This window comes from Pelodiscus sinensis, chromosome 8, assembly GCF_049634645.1.
Source record: "Pelodiscus sinensis isolate JC-2024 chromosome 8, ASM4963464v1, whole genome shotgun sequence".
Lineage (NCBI taxonomy): Eukaryota > Metazoa > Chordata > Testudines > Trionychidae > Pelodiscus > Pelodiscus sinensis.
In genome coordinates, this window is record NC_134718.1 from 46415748 (window position 1) to 46433326 (window position 17579).

Here is a 17579-nt window from a genome sequence, read left to right on the forward strand (position 1 = left end):
GCTGTCTGGGTGGGTAAGCACTGGAATACATTGCATAGAGAGATTGTGGAATCCCAATTGTTGGAGATTTTTAAGAGCAGGTTAGACAAACACCTTTCAGGGGTGATTTAGATGCTGCTTGGTCCTGCCATGAGTGCAGGGGGACTGGACTTGAAGACCTCTCAAGCTTCCTCCCACTTCTATTATTCTATGATTTCATTATTCTCATTATGTAATCTATCAGGATAGACTATGTTGAAGAATAGTCCCATTTACCAGCAGCTGCTGACTTTCCCAAAGTTTCTCCATATTATCATGAAAACCAAGAATAAGGTACAAGGGTTCCCTTCCCTATGGCCATGAGGTATTTAGGTGTCATTTACCATTGATGGGAATAGTAATCATGTAGTCAAATTCCCTCCATACAATGCTTTCAAACTGCACCTCTGAAAATCTAAGAAATCTTGTAATCCAATTATAATTGGTATTGTCTGTATTTACCAGAAATTACCCTTGTGCTAACGGAAAACTAAACGTTTGCATGAGCCAAATACAGGAAGTTTTGATTCTGTGAATCACACTCAAGGGGACATAACCACTTGCTGAGAAAGAGGCTGAATTTGTGGTCCAATATTTTCTGGTTCTCCAAAACATTTTGATTTGTTCTCTCAACAGAAATATAGTCAAGATAGCAGCATTTGAGCCTGAATTTACTCTGATATACAACACATCCTGTGGAATACTCACACAGAATTCCTTTGCTGTTGCCTTCACAGTGAAAGGGGAAGACAGTCAAAATGGGCTTAGGGCCTTATGTGCACTGCTTCCTTGGGTATGTTCCAACTGTAGCACAGTGAGCAAGATGCTACTTGAGGGTGTTCCCAGGGCCATGGCAGTGTGTTCCTCCTGCTGACTGGCTATTGTAAAAGAGAGTGTTTCAGGCCTGATTCACCCCACGCCGCTTCTCATGTAAAGTCTGGGCAGACACACCTTGTACTTTCAGTGAATTATTCCCCCGCCCCATCCAACAGAGCAAGGACATTTTGTTTCCTGGGAACTCACCTTAGATCAATCTCATCCCCCAGGAGTTTGTATTTTGGACTTTGAATTCACCCAGTGAGCATTAGGACTCTCTTGAGGATTTATCTCTTGCTCATTCATTCTAGGTTAAGGGATGACTTTCACTTAATCAAAGACCTGGGCATGATGCCATATCATAAGACATACTTTCCAAATCAGTAACTTCTTCCTTGAGAGCTTTCATTTTGTAATGCATATCTTTGATCTGCTAGGAGAGCCCTGTACTGTATCCAATCTGTTATGCAGTAAGCCTACACTTACTTGACACCTTCTGGGGGGCTTAGTCTTTTAAGTTTCTGGAAATTATTGGAATACTCACCAGACGGAAAGGGATTCTGCTCATCCTCAGAATAATGGGGCTTTAACAATGACATTGTGAATCACTTGGCTTAGATTGTTGGGGCTGTGAGGAAAGAATAAGACTTGAGAGGAATTCAATCTTCCAACTGATTAAAACCAACCATGAAAAAGTATGTAAATAATAAACTAGGAAAGCTAAATGCCTGCTAGCATCCATAATATACCCCACATACACGTCCCACTATCTTTCCTTTCCTTACCCTCACTCTCTAAAAATATTTTAATGTCATTAATTTATTTTCCAAAGATCAGTCTAGCCATTCATATAAATGTTCACTTATTAAATAAATAAACCAATTAGGAAGAAAATCCCATAGCAATTTCTCTCTGTTACAAATTCATCGGTAACTCAGTTCACTGGTTAAAATACTGAATCTAAATCATGTAGCACATGTACACCTGAAAAAATAAATGTGATCCTTGTTCCTTAGAGGAAAACTATTGGGAAACCCCACTACTTCTGAAACAGGAATATACTGTTTAGAGTCTCTCTTTTAAAAATCACACACTTTTAACGCTTTTATTAAAGAGGTATAAATAGAATAAAACCAATAAAGATTCCACGAGCAGTAACAGTTAATTCGAACTAACGGGTTTATCTTGGGATCCCGCTTCTCTGCCGTGTGTAGACGTGGGCAGTTACTTTGGGCTAGTCAGTTTCCAAAATGGCAACCGGCTGGGATTATGCTAATCAAGCGTGGGATATTTAAATCCCGAGCTTCATTAGCAATTTCAGTCACCCTCATTAGCCTCCCTAGTTCGAACTAAGGGGCTAGTGTAGATGTACCGTAAGAGAGAGATTTTAAGTGATGGACAAAATGTCAGAGTGTGTGTTACCAAAAGCAAATAAAATATAAGCATGCAATCAAAACACTCAATTCTATTAGACTGGACAACATTTCGATTAAGCAGTTTCTCTTACCCAGCTGGTTATTGCGGTTCATAGTGTACAGGTTTCACCCTTGAAACCTGGGCCTGTCCCTTCTGTCTAGGAGTCTCTGTTGGAAATTCTTTGTCCCTCGCAGCATAGGTGAAGGCAGGAGAAATGCCAAGTCCATGTGCTTGGAGAATACAAATCCAGGCATGTCTGGGGGCATTGCTGAGTCCCCAGACAAGGCTGAACAATTCTGTTTGTATGGTTTCCTGCAGATGAGTCATTGATTTGTAGCTCCCTTGCTGCTAGACAATGACTATTGGTGGTTGTTTGACACCCTATCTCAGTGTTGGTTACTCTCCATGCTTTGTCTCAGGGCTGCTTTCCCAATTACAGCATGTTTTAGCAACAACCATACAACACAATCTCATAACTTAATCTACACCAGATAGCCAAAACCATGGGTTTCTGCAATGCATAACCTTTACCCTGATACCTTACATGGCATGCTTTATATGCAAGATCATCTCTCTACATAAATGAGGGATATGTGGGTTACAGAGCATGCCCACAAGGTGGGGAGTGTCATTGTATGAACTTGACATAAAGAGAGGTTCAGAGAGAGGCTTCTCAAAGGCTCTGTGATTCCTGAGTTGTAGCGCTGAGTTCACAGCTCTGATGGCAGTAGTTGTTTGAGCATGCAGAGTCGGGCAGAACTTTTAATGTGGAAAAATATCCATGAGGCAAACAACTCACAAGATCTATAACTAAAAAACAACTATAAAAAGGCTCTCAATCCTGAAGTCCTTATTCACTTTTTTTACCTTATTCATGGGGCTTGTCTACACTTGAAATGCTACAGCAACACAACTACAGCACTGCTGCAGCTGTTCAGCATGGATATTACATATGCCAATAGAAGTTCTCCTGTCTGCAGTGTATGTTGCTCAGACCTCTGGATCTTCACAACCTGAGCAACATAGCACACACAATTTAATTTTCTAGTGTAGACTAGTTCTTACTGGGGCAAAACGGATAGATTTCAACTGGAGTTGTGCCTTAGGAAGTACTGAATGAGGAATTGAGATTGCATGTGTAGGTGAGTTAGTATTATGGGAGCAGATTCTCAGCTGGTGTAAATTGGCTATCTCCACTGACGTCAGTGTAAGTCACCAGACTTCTGCAGAGCACTAAAGTTAATTGAGCTATACCTTCTTAATTAAAGAGGTAACCAATTGTGTTTTGAAAAGGTGGATAATTTGGTCTAGAGAAAAGAAACAAAGAACTCCAGCTGACAGTTGCTGTTAGTTGGTGGCCTGGAAGGTAATACTCATAGGTCAAGAGCGATAAACAGAGTTGGTGGTGAGGAAATCCTCAATTCCATCTTTTTTTGGTTGTCAGTTATCCTGTTACAACAAACAGGGATCGCAAAGCACCTTCTTCATATTCTTCTCTATGTACTAGCTGGGAAGGGACTGTGTGTCACAGTGAAGTTTTTGCAGCTACCAAAATGGCAGTAAATACCCTGTCCTCCTATGACATAACTGTGTATGTAGAACGCTGCTCATACCACCCAGACGTAAGACTCAGATCTTTCATGTTTTACTTTATCCTTGAGCAGTGCCATTGGCTGTCTAAACAAAAAAGAAGCATAAGGCCAAGTACTGCTGTTGCTGTGTAGAAGACTGATGATATGAATTAGCAAGAGTTTGCCGTGGCAACAAAGGCTGGACTGGTCGATCACATTCTCAATTAACTGAGTAGTGTTCAAATAATAAGAAGAATGAGGTGTTTGGCTTCTTTGTTTACTTGCTGTTCAACTCAGCTTGCTTCTGATGTTTTTGAAAATTAAAACAAAAAGAGAAAGAGAAAAAAATGAACTGATTTGTGGAGGTTACATAGCAAATGGCCTGTTCTCTGTCATAAGGTCCCATATATTCATATGCTTTATTTCATAGGTACAGCACAGTTAAGTCACCAAGGGGAGCTTAATTGTTAGAGTGCTGGATAACATTGTTTTGCCATTTTAAAACTCACTTTGAAGAAATACTTTGCAGGCAAATTAAAGACACAATTCCACAAGATTTTGAGTTTACCTGGGGAATGAGGCATGTCGGCACCTCCTAAGACCAGGCCTTAAATGTTCCCCTTCTCTTGGATACTTGAATGACATAAAATGTAACACAATGTAATGGACTTACATGTAGACATTTACATGGGTTGCAAGGCTGCCTATAACTGCAGTCCATTTGAATCTCTCAGTAAAATAATAAAATAAGGTTTGAACCTTTATTTTTTCAAATCAGGACATTTGCAAACAATTCGCATTTTTGCTGCATAAATCTAATTCAGCGATCAGGTGACTTATGTGGCTTTGCACTGAGAACACTTTGTACTTCATGTGCGCCAAGGGAACTCTAGCTTGCCTTGAATTATCTTCAGCAATTGCCTCGCCTAACAGTTGTTCCAGTCTTGTACTCTTCACTTTTAATCAGTAATCTCCTAGTTGCATTTTTTATGTTGTAGTTTTTTTCTCATACCCTGTGCATAGAGAAAAAGGAAAATGATGTGATGAGAACACACATCTGGACGTAGTTTTAAAAATGTCCTCAACCCCGCCTACACATTCAGGCCTCCAATTCTGGATACTCATGTTTTCTGACACATCTAACCTCAGCTCTCTATGTGAAATTAGCATGGGTGTATGCACACTAATTTCGCTACTCTGAACATTTTGATACCCTAATATGTGCATATCCAAAGTCATCCACTTTGGACATTCAGATTCAAAGGCCTTTTTGATGATCTGTCTTGAAAAAGTTTTGCTTTCTAAAGTCACTTATCCTGTGCAAAGTTAATGAGCAGCCAGGCTGAACACTTTCTAATGCCTAAACCCAAACAGCATCTTGGGTGGCCTGAAGATAATATTTACCAACATTCACACTGCAGACAAATAGCTTTATTTGAGCATGAGGGATGGAAACAGTCTTAGGTTTTGTTTATACTGCAGACAATATATCTATAAGGTATGTCTAAATTACACCTCTCTGTCTGCAGAGGGATGTAAATTAGACACATCGAAAGTGCAAATGAAGCCAGGATTTAAATATCCCACGCTTCGTTTGCATAATTGCAGCTGCCGCTTTTTTTCAAAATTGGGCTTTTCGAAAAAAATGGCAGTTCAGACAGGGCATTTTTGACAGAAATGACTGTTTCAAAAGAGGAGTATAGGATCTTTCAAAATGGGGCATTTCTGTCAAAAATGCTCCGTCTAAACTGCCGGGTTTATTCAAAAAGCCCGGTTTAGAAAAAAAGCGGCGGCTGCCATCATGCAAATGAAGCATGGGATATTTAAATCCCAGCTTCATTAACACTTTCGATGTATTTAATTTATATCCCTCTTCCAACAGAGGGGTGTGGTTTAGACGTACCCTCTAGGTTAACTTAAATTTTAGGTGCAGACCAGGCCTTACTCTGGCTTTTCATGAGTCTTCCCTCTTTCAATACACAAGAACAAACACCAGTGCTGCCAGTCTGCTGAGATTTGTACAACTGGATCAGTCTATGTCAGCCCTAATGCTAATTAACAAAATTGCATTTTCTTAAGCATATGCCTTTCAAAACCAGTTTCACTTCCTCATACTACCCTCCTGGGAACCAGGTGGGATGGATTCTATCTATCTATGGTACTTTTAAGATGCTAATCCAGGAGGATCTAAGTACAGACATGTCAAAATCAGGTAGCCATCTTTGTTGACAAAGCAATAATGTTCCCTGCCAGAATTAAGTTCAAGGCCAAACACCAAGGCTATTTTTCCTTGAGGCTTTTTCCCCTTTAAAATGTTCATTATTGCAGCAGGACTAAATGATAGTTGGTAATGGAAACTCCTGTTTCAGGTCTATACTAGTGCTTCCATGGGTACAGAAAAACTCACTGGAAATAAGAAGTAAAAAATAATTGCTAGTGTAAGTAATTTCCCTCTCAACTATCAGCCAGTATAGAGCTTCGATAGTACGGTAAGACACAGAGGACAAAAATAGTCATAATGCAGTTTAGCATTAGTCTCCTGAGGGGTACAGTTTAAATGGTTTTACTCAGATACCTCAAGGAAGTCTTGTGCCTGCTTACAGGTTTTGATTCAACATATGCAAACCCAGAGTTGTTTGCTGAGGTTTTGAGAATACACAAGGAAGGTTGGATTACACCAAACTGGCTGTGGTGTTTCTGTGACACCTCAGTGTGCCTGTATACTCACAGAAAAGCATGTGAATAAGGGTGGGTTGTTTTTTGTGAATAGCTTCATTGTCATATGCATAAAGGTCAGCAGAATTGTGCCTCTACTAGGAATGGGTGTCAATACGAGTTGGACCTCCCTGGTCTGTCACCCGAGCGACCTGACTGGTCCTGAATGATGGATTTTGCTGGACCACAGGAGGTCATTTCTGGCCTCCCAGCCTGGTTCCTCCTGGCATGGCCACTGGCCTCTTCAACGGCTCCCCCCCGCCACAGGTCCTGCTGCCCCACAAGCAATCTGCTCTGATGCCAGGCCCTGGTCCCTCCAGCCCTGCTACAGCAGCCTGTGGTCCTGCCAAAGGAGCTCCTAATCCTACCACAGTTGACTGCTACCCCACTGCCTAGGCTCCCTGCCCCACCAGCTCTGCCACAGCTGACTCAGGGCTCCTGGTTCTGCCATACCTGCTGCAGCAGCCCGTGGCCCCATTGCTGGGGCTTCTAGTCAATCGCAGCTGGCTGCTGCTGCTCTACTGCTGGAGTTCCTGGCTACACCAGGGCAGACCTGCCCATCGGAGCTTGCTGGTGCTCTGCACACCCTGTTGCTGGCTCAGCCAGTCCCCCTGCAGCCAGCCCATCTGGGTTCCCAGCCCCCCGCAAAGCTCCTGCCTCTGGCCCTCCACTGGGATTCTCTAGTCCAGCAAATTCCGTGGTCCAGTTGCCAGACCAGGGAGTCTCAGTTTAGAGAGTTTTAACCTGTACTGTAAACCTCTAGGATTCAGATGTTATGTTCCTTCTCTAAGTTACCTCCAAACCTTTTGCATCTGCTAAAGTCATGTAAGATGTCTTCCTCCTTCTCAGATGTCTAGCGGTGCCAGCCAGGATGTGAACACTGTGAGAATCAGTCTTTCTTGAAATAATTTGCCATTTCTGATGATTGAACCTAGATAGTGAGAGACACATGAGAATGGGAAAAAGGGATAAAAGCTATATTATAACCCCTTTAGACCTCAGGATAATTTTGGGTTTCAATTTTTGGGTGGCAGCTCCTGTTTGACCCTTTTCAAAATCAAAATACCACTCAGGGATTAAAAACAAACAGAACAGATCCTCAATAGGTAGTGTGCATGTGTTATAGAGACATTTCAACAAGGAAATCCTCTTTACTCTGTGGTGCAGGAAACAGCCCTCTGCAGCATAAGCAAGGCAATGAATACAGACAGAGAATATTTCGCAACAGGAATATGTTTTTCTTTCCTCCTAAGGCTCATGAGCCTGGCACAGTGGGAGATACCCAGGGCTGAAATGAAACACTTACTAGCACAATTCATCCTGCGTGGAGTAGAATTATAAAGAGTTGTTCTGCCTTAATGCATTAGCTGAGTAATGAGTTTTACTGAAGCATTAACAACTTGCTGGATAATCACAATTCTGACCACATCATTGTCGACTTCACACATTTGGGCCCGGAGGAAAAAGCTCAGTGCTTCAGAGGTTCAGCTACAGATGTTGCCATTAATAATATGGATTGTTCTCTCTGGAGATTTTTCTTTTTCTGATTCTGTGTGATGTGTTTGCATAACTGGAGATATGGCATTGTTTTTTGTTACTGAAATTATTAGCTATTTTCTTTTAGAAAGGAGCCCTCTGTAAATCATGAGATGTGGCTAATAGGCATGGCAGCAATAAGCTTATCAATGCTATAGTTCTGCACAATTGCCTTTATCTTTGTGCTATCTGCAGAACAGTTGCAGCCATGTCAATCCTAGTATGTTAGAGGCAAGGTGGGTGAGGTAATATATTTTATTGGAACCAGCTGCTGACTTTCCCATGTTCATCACCACTGCCTTGAAAACACATACTCAATATCATGTTTACCCTGTGTTGTAAAATGTTGTCCCTCCCAGCTGATTCTGAAGACTGAAAGGCCTTTTCTTCCAGGCAGTTTCTGCATCTACTTAGTAAATATTAACATGAACAAGCCAATGATTTACAAAAGAAGGCTGTGAGACTCCTTCACAGTGTAAGAATTTAGGGGCTGACATATGGAACAGAAAACTGTTTCATCTAGGCCCAGATTCAGATTCTATAATGGCGTAAATCAGATGCTATTCAATTGAAGTCAATGGACTTATATCAGTATTAAATCAATGAAAGCAATATTGGAATTTGACCCCTTGTTTGATATTTTTATTTGACAATGGCCAATGCCAGATGTCTTAAAAAGAAGTTGTGAAATCCTCACAAAACACCTAACACTGAATTATTATGCATAGAAGAAATTTCTTCCTGACCATTCTGGGGAATCAGCATGTGCCCTGACACATGAGTGTTAGTAGCAATGATCATTATTATTTTAGCTAGTATAACTGCAGATGCCATTCATTTCCTCTAAATGCTTAATCATTTTTTGTAACGTACTAAGCCAAGTGAAAGTCATTCAAACACAACCAAAACCCTCCATTTGTATTATTGAACCTCTCTCCTCCAGCATCCTTGGGACCTGACTGGTGCCAAACCAGAGAATTTGCCGAACCAGGGGAAGTCAATACTGTCTAGCAACATTACCAACACTTCTACTGCTTCCTGTACACTTAGGAGACATTTAGGGCTAAGTAACAGCACAGAACACTGAGAGTCAGGACTGGTGGCTATAAACAAACTTTATGAGACTTCAGGAAACTTGGCCACACCCATGATAAGTGGCCATCTGGTTAACTACAATCATGTCAGATCATGGATATTGACAGACCAGAGGGTGCTGGACAAGAGAGGTTCAACCAGTAGTCTGCTAGTAAGACTTAGAGAGGACAGCGGAAGGAGCATGGGTGGCAGGTTTGTATAATTTTTGGTGGTGCCACATTAGCTATGCCCCCTGGCCCCTGTTAGCCACACCCCCTGACCTGCTCCCCCTCCCCCGTTAGCCATGCCTCTAGAGGTAACACTCTCGGGGCAAGATGGACACATGACCAAGAATAAAAGTGTCATGTCACCCCTCTCAAAGGGCTTTTCCGCCCCCCTCCTGCCCCCACCAAAGCCCCCTCATGCAACTATCCCGCAGTTGCATTAACCCAATGTGTGTGACATTAACTCGGGGGCAGAGAGGCTGGGGGAAGTGTTCCCTCTAAGGCTATGTCTACACTTGTGGCTTCTTGCACAAGTACAGCCGTTCTTGCGCAAGTGCAGCTGTTCTTGCGCAAGAACCCACAGAGCATCCACACTGCCCACCTGCTCTTGTGCAAGGAAATTTACAGTACGGCGCAGTAAAAGAGGGTCTTGCACAAGAGCTACGCTCTTTTCTAACAGGTGTAAGCTCTCTTGTGCAAGAGGGCAGTGTGGATGCTCGGCAGGGATTTCTTGCGCAAGAAACCCCTTTGGCTAAAATGGCCATCGGAGCTTTCTTGGGCAACAGAGCATCCACACTGCCATGGATGCTCTTGTGGAAAAGCACACTCGCACATGACAGTGTGGACATGTTCTTGCACAAGACTTCTTGCACAAGAACCCTTGCGCAAGAAACCGCTAGTGTAGACATAGCCTAAGAGTTTCCTCCCATGAGCAGAATGACTTGTGTTGTGCACCAGTACTGTGGCTTGTTTGGATGTGCCACTGTGGCACCCAAGTTATTAATAAATATTTTTAAACCTTTACCTTCTCTCTGCTGCCATGTGTCCTCCCCTTGTTCCATCAGCTCCCCTGGTGCCTGCTGCCCCCCAGCTCCTCACCCTCCTCTGCTGTCCTGACTCCTGCCCTTCTCACTGCCCTCAGCCCTCCTGCAACCTGCCCCCCTCCACCAGCCCTCTCCTCCAGTAGCTCCACTCTGATCATGTGAGCTACCCCTCCTCATCCCCTCTTCTAACACCTCCCTCTTCACACCTGCCCTGCCTCTCTCCTCTGGTGCTGGTCCCTCCAGTGCAGGTATCTGCCCTTCTGCTTCACCCCCCCTGGAATCCTCTGGCACCTGCACCTTCCCTTACTCCTGCACCCTCCTGGAGCCTCTCCCTTCCCTCACTGCCCCTGCCCCCTTTGCTCTCTTTTTCCCTGATGCCCACCCCCCTCACCATCCTCTGCCCCTGTTCCCCTCATGCCCCGTGCCCTCACATGTGCTGGCCTTCCTCATGCTCACCCCTTCTTTCAAGCCTTCTCCTAGCACCTCCTCCTCCAGCCCCCAATGCCCTTACCCTCTCCCCTCCCCGCATCACCCGGTCCCCCTCCCACTGACAGCTCCCCTTCTGCCCTTTTCCTCATTGTCTGCACTTGGCCCCCTGTCATTTGTCTCTCCTGTACCCTGTCCCTTTGGTGCCTTCCCCTTTCTTCCCCCTCTCCTCTCCCCCTCCGCACAAGCCCCTTTCTCTCCCAGCCCTTCCCCTAGTTTTCTCCCTCCCCTTCTGCACAAGCCCCTTTCTCTTTCACCCCTTCCCCTTCCTTCCCCCTGCCCCTCCACACAAGCCCCTTCCTCTCCCAGCCCTTCCCCTTCCGCTACCTTCTGCCTTCCACTTTGCAGGGCTGGAGTCTGCACTCCATCCCCAGCCTCCGAAACCGCAACTCAGCCACGCGGCGCAGTGCAATGCAGCACCCAGCAGTTTTAAAATCCCAGGCCGTGATGTTACTTCATGCCCGGGCATCTCCATGCCCACCTGTTTGAACACGCTTTAAAGTAGGAATAAGAGATCCTCTGGAAAAGGGCTTTTTTCCGGAGGATCGGGGCCAGTGTAGACGCTCTTTTCTGGCTTTTCTAAAAGCCAGAAAAAAGCGGCGGACATTTTTATTTAAATGCCGCGGGGGATATTTAAATCCCCCGCGGATTTCCCTATTACGACCTGTGAAATTAACATGCCCCTTTCGGAAAAGGGGCCAGTGTAGACGTAGCCCGTGAGTACGTACTACCCTGAGAAGGGGGGAGGAAGGAAGTAGCCCAGGGCAGGGCGGTGAAACAGCCCGTGGGCTGACGCGTTTAGGGGCACAACCCCATCAGCTGGACCAAGACTGGTGCACAGTCTCAGTCCTTAGGGCCCTGGGCTGGGGCCCTAGAGTGAGGGCAGGCCCGGGCCCCTCTTCCTTCCCCCACCTGAGGAGAAGGGAAATACAGCAAAAACCCCAATGTGAAGGGCAAGATCACCCAATTTGACGAAAAGCTGTCCAGCCCCCCGGACCAGGCTGGGGGTGCCCAGTCACATGAACATTCCAAAAAGTGTCAATTCAAAAAGTGATCTTGTACTTTTAAATGTTGCAGCCCAATGATATAGCCCCTACTGGTGTGCACTAAAGGTTCCCTAGTATACTTTAACAAAATGTAGTTTGAAACAGTATTATGTGTATATATAAAAAGAAAGCCCTGAAGCATCCAGATATTTATATAGAATTGAAAAATTGCTAAAAAAACACTCAAACAAACACTGCTCCCCTTCTCCTGCAGACTTTAAAGCTCTGATTTAGAGATAGCAGCATGGGGTTGCAGGGCACTCTCCAAATGTGGGGCCAGGAGCTCACTGGCTGCCGGCCCACCTCCGGGGACTATGAAATAGTCATGTAACCACTAAAATTTGATGTTATTACACAACTATTCAATTACACACTCTGTAATATCCCTAATGTTGACTCTACATTGTTTAAAAGCTTAGCAATTGATTTCACTCTGATGGTGAAAAACATCTGTCAGGGCTGTTCCCCACTTTGGCACTCCAACAGCAGAAGATGGGGGCCTGCAAAAAGCTAAAACAAAAAACCATCTTTGCTGCTATAGGCACTGGTTACAAAAAAAAAAAAAAACTCCCCCCTGAATAACAAAACACAGATTTTTTGGGAATCACTGTCACCATCAAGTGATTTTTATCCCTAAAAACCAGGGATAAACACTTGAACTCACCTCCCAGGGTTATTTCAAACTGTTTTGCCCTAAAAGAGCTTGGAAAAAGGAGAGAGAAAAACAAGCTGCGGTCTCTAGTACCTGATCTCTCAGTCTGAAGCAGACAGACAGACCTCCTGTACCTTCCAGGACACAAGAATCAAATCATCCACTTAAAAAAAGTGATTTTTATTACAAAACAAAAGATAAACTTGATAAAGTATACTTGGTTGCTAGATGTTACAGAACAACTAAGGAAAATAAATTAAAACACAGAAAAGTCTCTGGGCACAATGCAAGATGGTAAATGGGGAGGGGAGGCATAGTTTCATACAGAGCAGTTCAAATTAAACCACAAAATAGAGAAAAAATACCCTGAATGCGACTAGATTCACTTTCCCCCTTTACTAACTTCCAATCTTCTCTTTATTCAGTACATTTTCATGCCCTGAATTCCTTTGAGGCATGGTAGTCCTGCCTGGGTTTAAATCATTCTGTCTCTCTCAACTCCTGATTTAACTTTTCCACACAAAGAAAGCAGGCAAGAAATCTTATAAATTCAAATTTCATCCCTGTATCTTGATTGGTTCTCCCACTCCCCAGCCAACACCTTTGATAGCTACATGAATTTAACCGATTAGTCACCAGGTGCTGATCAGCACTCCTCCTGTCCATTACAGCATCCAATAACCCACTTGAAATGGCCCCTTGAGAATTCTTCTTGCATAGATGGTGTAGACCTGCTATTATGGCTCTTATTCCTTCCCCCTTCTGGTCTGTACAGGGGCATGATGAGCAAAAAGGGACACTGGTTGGGCCATTTCTATGTCCCAGTGATCCCCAGCTGTTGGAATGACCAGCCAGGGCAGTGAGCTGCTAGCGCAAGATTTACATCATACTGCAGACTTGCCTGGCACCTGGCAGCCCAAAGATTGGAATGTAGCCAGGATGGCTCTGCATCCCTCTCCTCCAGAGCTATAAAAAGAAGGAACTGGGATTTGGTGATTGGAAAAACTATTATTCTGCTTCAGAAAGAACAAAACTGATTTAGAGCCAACCATGAGATTACAAATCCAGATCTGACAAAAGCATAACTGAAAAATCCCTGTTCGAATGAAGTCAGTAAGATAAGGTTTGTTCTGGTTACAATGCAATTGTAACCAGTTTTGTTGGTAGAATATTCAGGGATTTTTTTTGCTCTAACTTTCTTGTTTCCCTAGTTGGGGAGTGAGGCAATTTAAGAAGAAAAGCAAAATCAGACATTCTTGCCATATTATTTACTCCGGAGACCAGATGAGCTCATTTAGGAAAAAAAAACTTTAAACAACTTGCCATACCAGTTAAAAACTAGCTGGGTGGGGAGAAGTCAGGCCTCTGCTTGTTCAAAGCTAGATTCCACGCTGGGGACACATCAGCATAATCGTAGTGCACTGTTTTCTGCTGATAACTTCAGCATTGCTGTTTGAACAACTCAGAGCCAAGCTGATAAATGCTGGGAAATGTGAAGCTGTGACAAGGCGCAGAGGGCTTACCCTCGATCCAGCAGACACTCGTGGGGTAATGAGCAGGGCACAACAGGTCAACGTAGAGGTAATGATCTGATTTAAAAGGGCTCTGAACATTTGTAACCCCCATTGACTCCAGTATGAACTCCAGGCGCCCAGCATCAAAAAAATCAGATAGTGAAAAATACTCTTTAAAAGCAGGCCACTAGTAGGCAAGTGGGAAAGGCAAGGTAGGGAGCTAGGGGGCCTCAAGGAAGGCAGCCAGGATAAGCTATGAAGGATCAGGCCTGCTGACTGCGGAGGAAGGTGAACAAAGGGTGCAATTGTCCTGGGGCTGTCAATTCAAAGGGGCCTGGGGCTCCCAACCATTGCCACTTCCTACTGTGGCAGCGGCAGAACAGTAGCAGCAGCAGTCAGAGCCCTGGGCTCTTTAAATCACCGCCAGAGTGCCATGCTGCTCTGAGGGCTGACTGCCCTAGTCCTGCCCCTTTTGCCTAAGGCCCCGCCCCTTCTGGGCTCCACTCCACCTTGCCAAGGGGACCACAGAGGCTCCCCTGTAAGAGTTTGATGTTTTTGTTACAGCCCAGCCCAGCTGATACAGAGGCAGCAAGTGAGGCAGGGAGTAGGAGGGGATGGGGGGATGTGTATAGTCAACAGGGTTAACGGATAAGCCTAAGCTTTTTGGTTAATCATGAATTTGTCTACACATTGACATCCCTAGTCAGCATGGTAGAAGGCTTTCTGTTACGGATGTTCCTGGGTCATTCCAAGGAAAAAACGAAAAGCACCATGAGCACCAAATAGAGAGGGAAGATCTTAAAGATGGAAATGCTACAGTTAGTCACCTGGAGATAGCTCAGGTGTACAGATTTCAGGCTATTCCTAGGCACCTGGGGAACAAAGGGGACAGACATCATTCATTTCCAGTGTTCAAAACTGAATGTTCTCCACAAAATTTTACAACTTGTGAATCTGCAGAAGAGCACACTTGCACCATCTCTATCAGTAAGCACACTGTCTTTCATTTAATAATAGTGAACTCCCAATCCCCAAGTCATGGTATTATATTTGCCACATGTAACAGAGGTGAGATTTAACAGTTCTCACAGATCAAGATGATTTGTGGAAGTGAAAGCATTTGTTGGGGGGTTTTTTGGAGGGGAGGCAAATGAAAATCAAGAAATGTAAGTTGCCTCTGATCAACATTAAAGGACATTTTCTTCGAAACTTTCTAAACAATAAATACGAGTACAGGTTGGACCTCATTGGTCTGGCACCCTAGGGGCCTGACTAGTCCCTAACAAGAGGGCGTGCTGACCAGGGAAGTCTCTCTGCACCTGACCCAGGCTGCCACCGGGTTAGGGCTCCAGTCTGCCTCAGCTGCTGTCCCAGCCCTCTGGGGCATTCTAGATGCCACCCACCCTGCTGCTGCCAGGGCCGGAGTACCACGGCCAGAACTCAGCACCTGGGGCAATGGTCCTCAGCCACCTGGCTCCATGGCTAGGGCCAGAGCTCCGCTGCTGAGGCCAGAACTCCCTGCTGTACCGCCCATTCCCCCTCCCCGCCACACACACAGGGTCTTCCCCACTGAGTCGCCAGTGTCTCCTCTGGTGCATCTGCCCCACTGCCAGACCTCTTTGTTCCTGGGCTCCCTATGCATGTGTGTTTACCAGAAAGTTCTAGAATCAGAACACTTCAGTAATCTACTATGGTGATCTCCAAGGCATGGAATACATATACCTGTCATCCATAAATCAATGTGTGAGCATTATGATGGTGTTCATAGGATAATCTTAGACAGCAAGAGGAAGGTTCAAATATAAAATGATCATCTTTCTTGAACTTGAACACAGGGCTCACATTTTCACCTTCCGCAGTTTCAGAATCCCCTCTGAAGTGACTAGATTATTTCAGACACTGGCATTACGGGAACCCTAGAAATATCAGTGACAGACAAAGAGGTATCTCAGTGAACTGTCAGAGGTTTAGCTCAAAGAGCATCCCAGCTTTGCTCTCCTATTCCATGTTTGCACCTTTTGGGTCTTCAGAGGTGGGCTGGAAGTTTCAGAGGAACAGTTTTCCTTGTAACATTTTCAGGAGAGCTGACAGCCTTGGAATGCCCTTGAGCAAGCAGAGGGAGGACCAGCTCCGTGCTCCTGAAAGGGGCGGGACCTCAGATGGAAGGGGCAGGACTAGGGGCAGCCAGCCTTCCTGGCTGGCCAGAGGTAGCACTCCTCCCTCCAGCCCTAAAAACCCTACAGAGTATGCGGTACAGGGCTCTGTCAGCAATTTAAAGGGTCCAGGGCTCTAGTCACCACTGCTGCCACAGTAACAGCAGCAATGGCAGGGAACCCTAGGCCTCTTTGAATCACCAGGCCCCGGGGCAACTGCCTCCTTTACATACACATATACCCCTGTTGGTACGCATGAACATTTTGGCTCACTCTCTTCTATTTTTGGCTGTCACCAAGTAATTGAAGTATGTTTGGAAATGAAAATAACTGAAGGAAGAGTTAACTGAACTATTTTAATCTCAAGAAAGTTTCAGTTTTGTGCCAAACTTTGAATCAGCGAGTGTTTCAGCCGAACAGGCTTGTTCTTCCCTGTTTGTTTCACCCAAAGGAGATTATTTCAGTCACCAGACTTGTACACAGAAGGAGTTCAGATTCCTAAGTACAGTAAAACTCCATTGGTCCGGCATCTGACGGTCCGGCACTCCTGATGGTCTGACACCATCAGGAACCCAGAAGTGCTCCGGGCAGCCAGACCATTGGAGCTACTCTGCCCCCGGCTTCCCCGATTCAGCCGCTGCTGAAACTGACCAGCGGCTGAATCAGGGAAGCCGGGAGCAGAGCAGCTGGAGTGCTGCTGGTAGGTCCCGTAGCGCTGCCCCTCGGGGCTGTGGGACCAACCCAACAGCACCCCAGCTGTCCCTGATACAGATGCCGCTGAAACTGACCAGCAGCTGACACCAGGAAGCCCGAGGCAGAGCTGCTCTGCCCCAGGCTTCCCGGAGTCAGCCGCTGGTCAGTTTCAGCAGCGGCTGACTTGGGGACACCTGGGGCAGAGCAGCTGGGGTGCTGCTGGGTTAGTCCGGTAGCACTGCCCCTGCAGCACCCCAGCTGCTCTGTCCCGATTCAGCTGCTGCTGAAACTGACCAGCAGCGGCTGAATCGGGGACACCTGGGGCAGAGCCGGACTATCGGAAGGGGGGGCTATGAGGGGCCTGGGGTGGCATCCCCCCCACTCCACCCTAGACCCCTCATAGCCCCCCCCTTCCGATAGTCCGGCATATCTGATAATCCGGATTATCGGAAGTTTACTGTACACAGAGATTTACAAGATAAAGAGCAGCCATACAACACAGGGAAACTGAGGAGAGACTTTCTGAGGGTAACTAATACACCTTTAATTGAGTAGACTACCAAGACTCTTCAGGGATTGGTTCTCCATAAATTACTATAAAAAGAATAGAAACAACACTAAAATAATAGTAATGCTAAAACTATCAGGATTTGAAACTGAATTAAAGGGAATCTTAACTATAAGGCAACTTAAAAAAAAAAGGAAATAATGGCCAAAGCCTTAAAAAAATTCAAATGAGCTACTTTTTCTTGAACATGCAATCTTTATTATATCTTGCTTTCTTGAGTGCTCTGAGACCTCTAATTCCCTCAGAAAAGGTAACATGATAAAGTTTCCTGCA

The 17579-nt window shown here is 45.1% G+C and overlaps 1 long non-coding RNA gene across 3 annotated transcripts in view; it reads right to left on the reverse strand.

The window, feature by feature from the left end:
- Positions 1 to 277: 277 nt before the first annotated feature.
- LOC112543642 (uncharacterized) overlaps positions 278 to 17579 on the reverse strand; it is a 91244-nt gene continuing 73942 nt past the window's right edge. For 2 of the 3 annotated variants that reach the window (XR_003086854.2, XR_012905649.1), the window contains 2 exons: positions 7332 to 7467; positions 278 to 4834 (listed from right to left, as the gene is read on the reverse strand). This is a non-coding gene — a long non-coding RNA (uncharacterized LOC112543642). Of the gene's footprint in view, positions 4835 to 7331; positions 7468 to 11007; positions 12212 to 17579 lie in introns of those variants that run through there. The other variant, XR_012905648.1, reaches the window with a different exon arrangement.